Below are 14149 nucleotides of genomic sequence, written 5' to 3' on the forward strand. Positions count from 1 at the left end.
AAGGTTCAAAATGGTGTTTTCCAAACAAGGCTGTTTTGAATTCCATTCATCCCTAAACCACAGATATAAAACAAACAATATGAAACACAGATAAAGGCTTAAAGTTTGGATTGCTCCATCATTTTCATTATGTTTTTTTTTTATACATTCTTAAGTTCAAATGTGTTGTTTTTTTAGCTTTTATAATCCATCCATCCATCTTCTTCCGCTTATCCGGGGCCGGGTCGCGGGGGCAGCAGTCTAAGCAGGGATGCCCAGACTTCCCTCTCCCCAGACACTTCCTCTAGCTCTTCCGGGGGGACACCGAGGCGTTCCCAGGCCAGCCGGGAGACATAGTCCCTCCAGCGTGTCCTAGGTCTTCCCCGGGGTCTCCTCCCGGTGGGACGGGACCGGAACCCCTTCCCAGGAAGGCGTTCCCGGAGGCATCCGAAACAGATGCCCAAGCCACCTCAGCTGACCCCTCTCGATGTGGAGGAGCAGCGGCTCTACTCTGAGCTCCTCCCGGGTGACCGAGCTTCTCACCCTATCTCTAAGGGATCACCCGGCCACCCTGCGGAGAAAGCTCATTTCGGCCGCCTGTATCCGGAATCTTGTCCTTTCGGTCATGACCCAAAGCTCATGACCATAGGTGAGAGTAGGAACGTAGATTGACTGGTAAATCGAGAGCTTCGCCTTGCGGCTCAGCTCTTTCTTCACCACGACAGACCGATACATCGACTGCATTACTGCAGAAGCTGCACCAATCCGTCTGTCAATCTCCCGTTCCATCCTTCCCTCACTCGTGAACAAGACCCCTAGATACTTAAACTCCTCCACTTGAGGCAGGCACTCTCCACCAACCTGAAGTGGGCAAGCCACCCTTTTCCGACTGAGGACCATGGCCTCGGATTTGGAGGTACTGATTTTCATCCCCACCGCTTCACACTCGGCTGCAAACCGTCCCAGTGCATGCTGAAGGTCCTGGTTAGAAGGGGCCAACACGACAACATCATCTGCAAAGAGCAGAGACGAAATCGTGTGGTCCCCAAACCTGACACCCTCCGGCCCCTGGCTGCGCCTAGAAATTCTGTCCATAAAAATTACAAACAGAACCGGTGACAAAGGGCAGCCCTGCCGGAGTCCAACATGCACTGGGAACAAGTCTGACTTACTGCCGGCAATGCGGACCAAGCTCCTGCTTCGGTCGTACAGGGACCTGACAGCCCTTAGCAAAGGACCCAGGACCCCATATTCCCCAAGCACCCTCCACAAGATGCCGCGAGGGACACAGTCGAATGCCTTCTCCAAATCCACAAAACACATGTGGATTGGTTGGGCAAACTCCCATGAACCCTCCAACACCCTGTAGAGCACAGGTGTCAAACCGGTTCCACGGAGGGCCGAGTGTCTGCAGGTTTTTGCTCTCTCCTTGTACTTGATTGGTTAATTAGGTCACTGATTGGTTAGTTTCTACCCTCACCTGGTTGTGTAGGTATGAACTAGGAACCAATTTATAGGAAAAACCGAAAACCTGCAGACACTCGGCCCTCCGTGGAACCGGTTTGACACCCCTGTTGTAGAGGGTATAGAGCTGGTCCAGTGTTCCACGGCCCGGACGAAAACCACACTGTTCCTCCTGAATCCGAGGTTCTACTATCGGCCGTATTCTCCTCTCCAGAACCCTGGCATAGACTTTCCCGGGGAGGCTGAGAAGTGTGATCCCCCTATAGTTGGAACACACCCTCCGGTCCCCCTTCTTAAAAAGAGGGACCACCACCCCGGTCTGCCATCCCAGAGGCACTGTCCCCGACCGCCACGCGATGTTGCACAGGCGTGTCAACCAAGACAGCCCCACAACATCCCGTCCCACCGGGACGAGACCCCGGGGAAGACCTAGGACACGCTGGAGGGACTATGTCTCCCGGCTGGCCTGGGAACGCCTCGGTGTCCCCCCGGAAGAGCTGGAGGAAGTGTCTGGGGAGAGGGAAGTCTGGGCATCCCTGCTTAGACTGCTGCCCCCGCGACCCGGCCCCGGATAAGCGGAAGAAGATGGTATGGTAGAATGAATTTCATGCTTCATTACCCGGAAGTCACGAGTCCCCACACACATAGACAGGTATTCACTAACTCACAAACACCACAGTTCGTAAGCATCATTGCCTGTTAAACAATTCTATCATTTTGTAGACAACATTCTCGCGTTAATCCCCATTGTACAATTTGATAAGACGTATTTACATTCGTCCAGCCGTTGCTTAAATCAATCGCCAAGGCAGGTCTCCTGCACTTCACCTGCTGGTGGAACATATCTGTGGTCACTCACTGTGTCTCACATTCCAGGTCTCCTCAATGTGGGAGCCAATCTCATGTCACAAGGGGGTCCTCGGGCGGACAAATAGTCTCTGCACCCACACGTCACCAAATTATTTTGGGTTTGATTCAGGAGAGAGGAAGTGGACCTGTTCACATCACGGTAGAACGCACAGTGCAGTCTGTGGTTTTTCTGGAGCTGTATAAACATTAGACAAATGTTTTAATAACTGAGCAAGAGGAGCAGTGGAAATGGGAGAGGGGGCCGCAGACGTTTGGGCTTCTGTGACAGGTGTTTATGGATAACTGGCTCTTCTTTAATAGGTAATAATTTTAAACTGTTGATTGACATATTAATAAATTAAACATTTCAGGGGGTTAATGAATTAAAACATCCTCATGGGCACTGCTAGGCAGGAATGATTGACATTGTAACATTAACAGTATTGGATCCTGTTAGACCCAAAAAGAATCCAACATGACCTGCAGGGCCTAGTCTAATAAGAATATCCCCCAACCCTAGAAACACAACACTCACCTCAAGGCTGCCACTGGGAGGAAGAAGCAGAGTGAAATTACAAAGAACATGTAAAAAACACATATAAGAGACAGTCTCTACTCTACAGGCATTGTGAACCCTCACAAGCCTGTAAAGGAAAGGCCAAAACAACAGCTCAACAGAGAATAGAACCCAGGTCATATAGTTGAGAGGCAGGAACAATCCCACCAGACCACAAGAAAACCACATGCCAGCGTGTCAAATGGTGCGGGTGTGTGATGTAAAACCAGTAATCCCAACAATATTTGGCTCAGCTCTTAAGGGAGGAAATGGGAGCGATCCCGCCAGACCACAGGGAGATAAGGCAAAAAACAACACGCCAATAGCCAACATGTATAGGCAAATAAAAAATCTGAGGAGAATCCCAATGGGAGGCAAACCCAGGTCACGGAATTGAGAGGCATGACCAATACCGCTGAGCCAACAAGGTTATACAGTAACACAAGTGCCACACAGACAAAAAAGGTGCTGATGGCGAAGAAAACCCAAAGCAATAAAACCATTGCAGGAACTCTTACAGAAGTAAATCCCTGATCCCTGACGGTGGCCCTTAGAACCGAGTGAGTCAGAGACGTAGAGGAAACATCCAATAGATAGAAACGGATAAAGGCCGAAGGCGACGACCACGACGCCACGGCACAAATATTGTCCACTCTAACTCTTTGAAAGAGGGCAGATGAGGCGGCAATCCCACATGTAAAGTGAACTTGGAGAGCCTCTGGAGCCACTGATCCAGTCGACTCGTAGGCTGATGCAACACAGTCGCAAAGCCAGTGAGACAGACCTTGCTTAGAAAGTGATTTTCCCAGCCGGGGAACAGTATAGCAAACAAACAACTGAGGTGTCGATCTGATACTCCTAGTACGCTCCACGTACTGCGCCAGGGCGCGAATGGGGCAGAGACGGTGCAGTCTCTTTCCCTCCTCAGCTCGACCACCCTGGATTGATAAAAGCGCGTAATGACCTTGGGCACGAATGACGGATTAGGGCCTAGCGTGGCACTGCTCAGGTCTCACCTAATGGACAGGCAGCCAGGACGCACAGATTGCGCACACAAGTCACACAAGTTTAGCAGAGACAAAGAGGAGTTTCAGGGAGCTCTGAACCAGGGGTTGAAAGGGAGGCTCACAGAGTGCTCTGCGCACCCTGGAGAGATCCCATTGGGGAGCGCCAAGTCTGGCGTGTACCCAAAAGGAAACTTCGAAGTAAGGAATGGGTGAAAACAGTGTTGGCTGAAATCAGTGATAGCCTTGTGACAAGCTGAAATCACTGAGGCGATCTCTGCATATCAAAAAGATACTGTAAAAAATACAGAATCTGCTCAACAGGGCAGCAGAGAGGGTCCAAAGATGCCCGATTGCACCAAGTCACAAACATGTCCCAAGGCATGGAGTACACTTTGGAAGAGGACGCAGCCTTAGAATCCTGTATAGTGCATACCACCGCAGTAGACAGACCCCGTCTCATCAGCCTGTTCCGTTCAGGGGCCAGACCATGAGGGCCCCTAGCAGGGATGGGGGACACACGATTGCACCCTTCGCTTGGGACAGGGCCTCACATCTGTGAGGGATTGCCCATGGGCTATCCTCTAACAGCTGAATCATTTCTGGGTACCAGATGGCTGCAGGGCTTCAAACGAAGCCGATTCAGTTTGATTTGAGCCAGCAAACGAGCAATGAATTGTTGCAGTGGGAATGCGTAAAGGAGCCCCTGAGGCCAAGGTTGGTACGCAAACACGTCAATCCCCATAGGAGGATGATCCTGTTGGCTCAGCCTTGATGTGGAGAGGTCCACCTGGGCTTTGCAAATCTCTCCCAGATGAGGGAGACAATTTCGGGAATGAAGGCGCCACTCGTCGTCTCTGAGTGCTTCCCGTGACATCAGATCCGCCTCCAAATTCAGCCAGCCCGGAATTTGTACAGCTGACAGAGAGTGAAAGTGCCTGTGGGCCCAGCGCCAAAGGTGCGCAGCCGAAAGGTGGAGAGCAGGAGTAGGAGACCAACAATTCATGTAGGAGACCGTAGCCTGATTCTTTGAGCGAATCAGAACGTCTCGTGCTCTTATCAGCTCTATGAAGTGGGTGAGCACTAGCAGATTGATGTGGCGAGGGCTCTGAGGCTTGTACCTCTTGTCCTTGGCAAACACCTCACCAACATAGCAGGGGCACGTCCGTGAAAACCTGCACGAACAATGTCACTCTCCCCAAGGGAACTCACTGAGAGACCGTTCTGAGGTCTCTCCAATAACTCAGATCCCCCTCCAGATGAGGCGGCAGCAACAGAAGCCGCTTCTGAGGAGGTGCAGGACCCACTCGTTGACGGGAGTGGAGTGGCAGAATGGTTTCAGCTGCCTCCTGTTGTCATCACTAGCGGAAAGGCAAGCGATTTCACCATTTCTGTGTATATGAGGGGTCATTCAACGTGCTGCTCTGCTGGTTGTCTTAGCATGAGATTGCTATTTATTATTGATTTTTTTCAGGAGCCAAATAAGTTCTTTCAGGTGAACAGAGTTACAAGAGCTGGCTCACCCTGAAAACACTCGGGAATGCTCATCACAACTTTGGCTTGTGATGAGCTGTCAATCAGGGACGTAACATGAACTCTAGGTCTTATCTGATAGGGTAGGAAACAATTGCATATTAAATTCATTCAAATACAGATAACACATTACTTCACCTGGTTTACACCGCAAAAACACTTCACCTTAAGGCAATACATGAACTGTGAGCTCAGGTTTTAAAGGGTTGAAAATGTAACCAGCAACGTGCCCATCTTCAAAATGGTGTAGTTGATTTCTTTGGGACTGACACTGTGGTCACATCTTCATCATTCAGGTGGAGCCTTTGGCAACGTGCTGAAAAGCTATGTTGGTGGATTTCACTGGTGTTTCTTTTTCAATGCTTTTTGCTGCTTTGACCTCCATGACTTGTAATGTGTGTTGAAGTGTATGAATGTATGCTTGTTATGTTAAGATAAAATAATATCCGTACACAGGAATTCAAGTTCATTCAAAGCATGACAGTAATTAGCCAATGAGCTTACAGTCCTGGGATGTGTATTCTGGTTGCAGAGGTGGCACCACATCGGGGCATTTCACAGGGACCAGACCAATTTTTTTTAAACATGTGTCCTATTTATATGCTTAGTTGACAAAAGATAATTGTAATCATTCACATACATTTGAGCAACTCAGTAGACAATTATCCAGGTGGACAAGGAGTGTAACAATTATAGATAAGTACAAAATGTTGTATATCCAATTATTAAATTGATCAACAGCTGACTTCAAAAAGGTGTCTGTAAAATGATATTAGCATTCCATACATCAGATTATATTGAATCACGTCACTATATATTACACTCTTCACACTAACTCTTTCCTACTCTATCGCTAGGTGGCTGTCTGCGAAAGACAGTTTTGTTGGCGCTAGAATTCATTAGCTACTTATCCTAGCAAGCAAGCAAGTTTATTTACATAGCACAATTCATACATCGAAGCAATTCAATGTGCTTTACAAAGAAAAAGAAAAAATATAAAAATACAATAACATACTCAAATGACAACATCAAAACAACATCATAATAATAAAAAACAGAATATAAAATATAAAAACGGGACAGAAACATCTATAAGGAAGCTATTAGACTAAACAATGTGTTTAAGTTTAAGTGCTCAATCATAGGCATGTGAAAAGAGGTGTTTTTAACTTGGATTTAAAAACGGATACTTTTGGGGCACGATGAAGATCTTCTGGTAGTTTATTCCAGTTGTGTACAGCATAAGTGCTAAACGCAGGTTCTCCATGTTAAGTTTGGACTCTGGGCTCTACTAGCTGATCTGTATTCATGGATCTAAGAGCCCTGCTCGGTTTTTATTCTTAAAACAAATCAGAAATGGGTCCTAAACCATACAGAGACTGGAAGCCAATGCAAAGATTTAAGAACCGGAGTGATCTGCTCTGTTCTTCTGGTCCTGATTAACATTCTAGCAGCATCATTCTGAATGAGCTGCAGCTGTTTTACAGTCCTTTTGGGGAGTCCAGTTAAGAGGCCATTACAGTAGTCAACCCTACTAGAGATAAAAGCATGGATGAGCTTCTCTTGGTCTTTTTGGGACACCAAGCCTTTGATTCTCGCTATATTTTTAAAATGATAGAATGCTGTTTTGGTGACCGCTTTGATATGACTGTTAAATGTGAGGTCTGAGTCTATTAGAACACCAAGATTACGCCCTTGATCCCTGGTTTTACGGGCCAGAGAATCCATCTCTTTACTAATACTTGTTCTTTTTTTTTTGTTGCCAAACACAATGATCTCAGTTTTATCTTGGTTTAATTGTAGACAATTTTGGTTCATCCAGGTATTTATGTGCTCTATCCTAGTGCATTAGTCATCATGCCTCTGTTATGGTTGGACAAAATTATTTACATTTTCAGTGTAGACGACTGGAATCTTTAGCTAGCTAGGTTTTGAAAGTTTTACAAATGTCAAAGTAACAACCCCACGTCACCAGTCTCAATTTAACAAACTGATTTAATTAGTGTTATTATTGCCTTTGCCTTGGGTAGCAGCAGCAGATCGTTTCATCTGTACTCGTCTTTTTCCCCTGGCAAACATGTACAGTAATCAGTGAGCTTAAAATAATACTTAGCTAGCTAGTTAATAATGTAATGTAAGGCTACTATATGTAACAATAGCAGTTTTGTCAGTTATGGATATGATTATTCTATTGTGATGGGGACAAGTGAAGAGAGTTTGACATACCTTTTTTTTTTACTAATAAAATGTCATCAGACTTCACGTTTTCACCTGACAAGGAGGCAGACGAAAGGGTAACGTGAACAAAAGAAGTAGCTAGTAACCCTCTGCAATTAATCGATTAACGATTACCTGCGTTACTAAGAAATTATTTCTTGAGAGGCATGGTTGACCCTCTGCCTCTGGGGTTGAGTTGGGTGTAGCTAGGAGATCACTGTGACTGACAGGTGCATTCACCTGTTGCAGTCAGCGTTTGAGGTAGTGCGTTATACAGGTGCTGGTCATATAATTAGAATATCATCAAAAAGTTGATTTATTTCAGTAATTCCATTCCAAGTGAAACTTGTATATTATATTCATTCATTGCACACTGACTGATATATTTCAAATGTTTATTTCTTTTATCAGTTATAATCATCAAAATTAAAAGAAAAAACACTTGAAATATATCAGTCTGTGTGGAACGAATGTATACATTATCCAAGTTTCACTTTTTGAATGGAATTACTGAAATAAATAAACTTTTTGATGATATTCTAATTATATGACCAGCACCTGTATTCAACAGAGTAAACGGGCTGATATTTGGAGAAATGTTTTATCAACTTGTTCAATAGCTAGAAATTCACGTTTATTTTTTCCGTTGCGAAATGTTTTTTTAACATTTTTAATATTAGAAACATTGCCTCGATACTCCTCTGCGTTGAAAGTGGTGGGGCAGCGCCACACCACTTTGAAAAGTACTCGGGCAAATGACAGCTCGCCACAAATTTGCCTGTGGCTCTGTCTGTTTGGGATGTCTAAAAGTAGAGGATCACCGCAAGTTTCTTTGAGATTGAGTGAGATGAGCTCGAGTTTGTAAGACCGACTATTGTATCTGTAACATCATGAACAACAGACTATCAAATGCCGCAATAAATAAATGAATGTCATAACAGATGTCCAGCCCAGTCATATTGAATATTCAATCACCTGTCATAAATGACACTGTACACCAGCTTCATGAATCAGATAAACTACAGAGCCAAAACTTAAAATCTTGTGTCACAGTCCAAATTCTAATGGACTACACGCCAAACGTATCTCCTTTCATAGTGAATGGTACAGGAGGGGCCCAACAGAAAGGTTGGTTGACTCATTTGTAATTATTACTTCCTGGGCTCTTTAATTATAATGATATTCTATTTAATCTTTCTTAATCTCATTGTAGCTCACTGTGTTTGCGCATACAGTATATATTTTTCGATGACACTGCCACCAGAGAGGGAACATCCACAAAGCTGGTTTCTCACACAAACACACACTAAAATATAATGATAGAGTTGTATCTAGTTATATACAGAGGGAAATTAATGTTTACAACTAGGTAATTATGCACTGCATCGTGGATACCTGCACCCCATATGCCACCTCTGTAATGTATGTATGTGTGTGTGTTGGTTTTAAAAATCAGAAAATTAGACCATGTGGGAACATTTTGGTGGACCCCAAAATGCAAAGGTTGTTTTATACTTAGGGGTCAGAGGATCCGGTTAAAATTGGGGTTCGTTTTAGATTTAGGCTTGGAAAGTCAGCAGTTAGGTTTAGGTTTCGGCATTTGATTTAGGGTAGGGGTAAAAGGCTTTGTAAGTCAGTGTAAATCAGTGTGTGCACGTATGTGTTTGTATGTGAATACATTATGCCGGATATACATAGATCTTTTTTTTTATTAAGACAAAGGGTACAGGTCCCTCTTAAGATGGAACTAATGTGCTGGAGAAGGAGCCATCGAAAGCATAGTTACAGTAAAAGTGTTTTTGCCTGTGTGTATACAAAAACACCGGTTTGTCTAATCCATGTGAGACAGAAGGGGTAGAGAATGATTCTTTTGTTAACGGGGTTTGTTGTTTGTTTCAAAGTATAAAGAGTATTAACGGAATAAGACGTGTTCTTGACCAAGCCAACATCCAAAGCATGTACTCTATTCCCCACTATAGTGCACAATATTTGCACATTAAAGTGAAACAAATTTAAATAATACACTAAAGGGAATAGGTTGTCATTTAAGACTCAGACTATTCGTTGTGGATGGGAGAAAACAACAAATGGGATATTTTGACTTTTGCACTATTGTAAGAATCTAATTTCTTTGATTTGATGACCAATTATTTCCTAAAACCACTACAAGCAAAATGTTTTCTGCACCTATGCTTTTTGACAACTTTAATCTATGTTGGATTCTGATATCATAGATAAGCCTGATTGAATGCGTAAATAGCTTGTGGAAATCCTTCTAAGCATGTTCAGAATATTTCTTTGTCTTTTTGCATAGCTGAGTAACTAGTAACATTTAAGAAATAAGGGCTATATATTGCCACATGTCTTTAAAACAATCTTACATTGTTAAAGAGAACTCCCAAATAAGTTTGGTAAACATATAATGCCCAACCTGATTACTTTTATATCACACTGCTTACTTAGTCAGTCTGCCAGCCAACCCAGTGTGTCAGAAAAAAACAGTGTATTGGCTGCCAACCTTAGTAAGTATGCAAGTGTCTGGCCTGCCTCAAGGAGTTGCTAGAGCACTATGAGTCAAAGAATGCCCTGCTGGCCCCACGGTCCCCTAGGCCAGAACGTGCTGAGCCAGTTGTGCATCACACACTGAAACTCCCGAAACAGTTGGTTTTGACTCAACCTGGAAACAAATCAGTTTACAGAGGCACCCCTCCACACTTTAATGAAATGGCAATAAGGATTAAATTATTACTCTAGTTAGAATTATTATTCTAGTTTTACGTGGGTTCACCATTCAGGTTTAAAAAATCTTTTGTTATTAAAGCACTTTGTTCTGTTTACAAATTTGCTACATCAGGGATTCGTAGTAGTCAACGTTGGGTCAACAGGTACTGTCCTTCCTTCAGCTGGCACATTGTACAACCCCTCCCATTCTAGAAACCCTAACCCTTTCTCTCTCCATCTTTTATGCCGTCTCTCTCTTTCTGTAGTTAATGTGCCAATCTCCACCCCAGGTGGTGTTGAGCAGCCCTTTATGGAATCCCCTGGCACAGTCGAGTTGCCGCAACCAGGATTCAAACACGTGACTGAAATGACAGTTTTACTGCGATGCACTGACTACTCTGGGCCCTTAATTGTATTATGTTAATAGTGTAAATAGCAAATACGGTGTTGAACATGTAGGCCAGGTTAACCTGATCTTGGACAGCTGCCTTTCTGTAGGTTTTCTTTCTAATCTTAAACTAGTACACTTGATTTTTCCATGATTTGGAATGTCTGTTCATTGCTCACTGCGCTGCACAGTTTTGAACTAAAATATAATACAACATCAAGGTCAATATCTAGACAGTACCAGTCAAAAGTCTGGACACACCTACTAATTGAAGGGTATTTCTTTTTACATTTTCAACAATGTAGAATAATAGTGAATACATCAAAACTATGAAATAACACATGATTCCATATGTTGTAACTCGGAATCCCATATTCCATATGATTCCATATGTAGTAACATTTAGTAACGGAACCGCTGGCAAATGTGTGGCGAGCCGGCATTTGCCCCATTACTTTTCAAAGTGGTGTGGCACCGCCCCACCACTTTCAATGCTGCGGCGTATCGAGGGCAATAAATGTATCTAATATTATGAATGTAAAAAAAAACGTTTGCAACGAAAAAAATTAACGTGAATTTCTTGCAATTGAACAAGTTGATAAAACACATTTCAACCCGTTTACTCTGTTGAATATAACGCACTACCTCAAACGCTGACTGCAACAGGTGAATACCTGTCAGTCACAGTGATACCCAACTCGGCCCCAGAGGCAGAGGGTCGACCATGCCTCTCAAAAAATTATTTCTTAGTAAACGCAGGTAATCGTTTGAATCGATTAATTGCAGATGGTAACTAGCTACTCTTTTTGTTCACGCTCCCCTATCGCCTAATTCCTTGTCAGGTGAAAACGCAAAGTCTGGTGACATTTTATTAGTAAAAAAACAAGGTATGTCAATCTCCCTTCACTTGTCCCCATCACAATAGAATGATCCTAACCATAACTGACAAAACTGCTATTGTTCATATAGTAGCCTTAACTTACATTATTAACTTTGACATTTGTAAAACTTTCAAAACCTAGCTAGCTAAAGATTCCAGTCGTCTACACTGAAAATGTAAATAATTTTGTCCAACCATAACAGAGGGATGATGACTAATGCACTAGGATAGAGCACATAAATACCTGGATGAACCAAAATTGTCTACAATTAAACCAAGATAAAATTGAGATCATTGTGTTTGGCAAAAAAAAAAAGTACTAGTAAAGAGATGGATTCTCTGGCCCTTAAAACCAGGGATCAAGGGCGTATTCTTGGTGTTCTAATAGACTCAGACCTCACATTTAACAGTCATATCAAAGCGGTCACCAAAACAGCATTCTATCATCTTAAAATATAGCCAGAATCAAAGGCTTGGTGTCCCAAAAAGACCAAGAGAAGCTCATCCATGCTTTTATCTCTAGTAGGGTTGACTACTGTAATGGCCTCTTAACTGGACTCCCCAAAAGGACTGTAAAACAGCTGCAGCTCATTCAGAATGATGCTGCTAGAATGTTAATCAGGACCAGAAGAACAGAGCAGATCACTCCGGTTCTTAAATCTTTGCATTGGCTTCCAGTCTCTGTATGGTTTAGGACCCATTTCTGATTTGTTTTAAGAATAAAAACCGAGCAGGGCTCTTAGATCCATGAATACAGATCAGCTAGTAGAGCCCAGAGTCCAAACTTAACATGGAGAACCTGCGTTTAGCACTTATGCTGTACACAACTGGAATAAACTACCAGAAGATCTTCATCGTGCCCCAAAAGTATCCAAGTAATCCAAGTTAAAAACACCTCTTTTCACATGCCTATGATTGAGCACTTAAACTTAAACACATTGTTTAGTCTAATAGCTTCCTTATAGATGTTTCTGTCCCGTTTTTATATTTTATATTCTGTTTTTTATTATTATGATGTTGTTTTGATGTTGTCATTTGAGTATGTTATTGTATTTTTATATTTTTTCTTTTTCTTTGTAAAGCACATTGAATTGCTTCGATGTATGAATTGTGCTATATAAATAAACTTGCTTGCTTGCTAGGATAAGTAGCTAATGAATTCTAGCGCCAACAAAACTGTCTTTCGCAGACAGCCACCTAGCGATAGAGTAGGAAAGAGTTAGTGAGAAGAGTGTAATATATAGTGACGTGATTCAATATAATCTGATGTATGGAATGCTAATATCATTTTACAGACACCTTTTTGAAGTCAGCTGTTGATCAATTTAATAATTGGATATACAACATTTTGTACTTATCTATAATTGTTACATTCCTTGTCCACCTGGATAATTGTCTACTGAGTTGCTCAAATGTATGTGAATGATTACAATTATCTTTTGTCAACTAAGCATATAAATAGGACACACGTTTAAAAAAAATGGTCTGGTCCCTGTGAAATGCCCCGATGCCCCAAATATTGCCCCACCACTTTTGGACTTGTGGTGCCCCTTCTGGTTAGTAAACAAAAAAAGTGTTAAACATATGAAAATACTTGTATATTTGTAACAGTGCAGGGATGAGGCAAAGACATGCGATGGGAGAATAATGAATAAAAAAACTAAGATGTAATAAACCTTGAAGAAACACAAGGTGTGTGTTTGTTAGACTTGTGCGCAGTTGCTTGCTCTCCTCACCATGTAAACCAGAGTTTAAATCCATCATCCGTTTTTAAAGTGCAGAGCTTTTTCTTACAATTCTGCAGCCGGGCCGATTAAATTCATTAGAAAACAGGGTCGGCCCGTCAGGTACCTGTTGGGTTTGAGGTGAAATTGAGAAATCTAGTTATCAAGCCTCTGGCATATCTGCGTCGTTTGTTCCATGCAATGCTTATGGTTGTAAGTATAACATTAAATACATTTATTTTAATATTTCTTTTAATATTTTTTAAATCTTATTAAATATGCGTCTATAGATCTAGCTAATAAGGTTAGGGATAATTAACATTAGCCTTGTCATCAAACTCTTGAGTTTGGGCATTGCAATTTTTTTAAATAAAAAAGTACGTCTTTGACTGTAACCCCATCTGAACCCCATTCTAACAACCCATAGTCCTACCATCTCTTACCATTCTTCTCTTGATTGATTAAGGCACCAGGTAGCCTACAATAACTAAAGGATGTGTAACCAATTAATGTGTTGCTATATTGAAAAAAACAAATGTATGTTCATTTTGAAAGAGAGAGCATGGTGCTCTTCATTATAATTCCATATGGAGTAGCACCTAATTGAGCAATCAATTATGTGAGATTTTAGTTCTGGATTACAATATTATATCCTAAGGCATGTAATTTTCCTTACATGTCAGATATGTAAGGAATAGTTGACCTAATGAAATGGGGGAGAGTTTACCATTAGTTTTGTTACCAGAATTTACATATGCACCATTCAGGTATAATTTAATGGAAGGTCTTAAAAATATATCGACATAAAGGTTAACAGTACATCATTTTATAGTT

This window comes from Esox lucius, chromosome 24 (assembly GCF_011004845.1).
Source record: "Esox lucius isolate fEsoLuc1 chromosome 24, fEsoLuc1.pri, whole genome shotgun sequence".
In the NCBI taxonomy this organism is placed as follows: domain Eukaryota; kingdom Metazoa; phylum Chordata; class Actinopteri; order Esociformes; family Esocidae; genus Esox; species Esox lucius.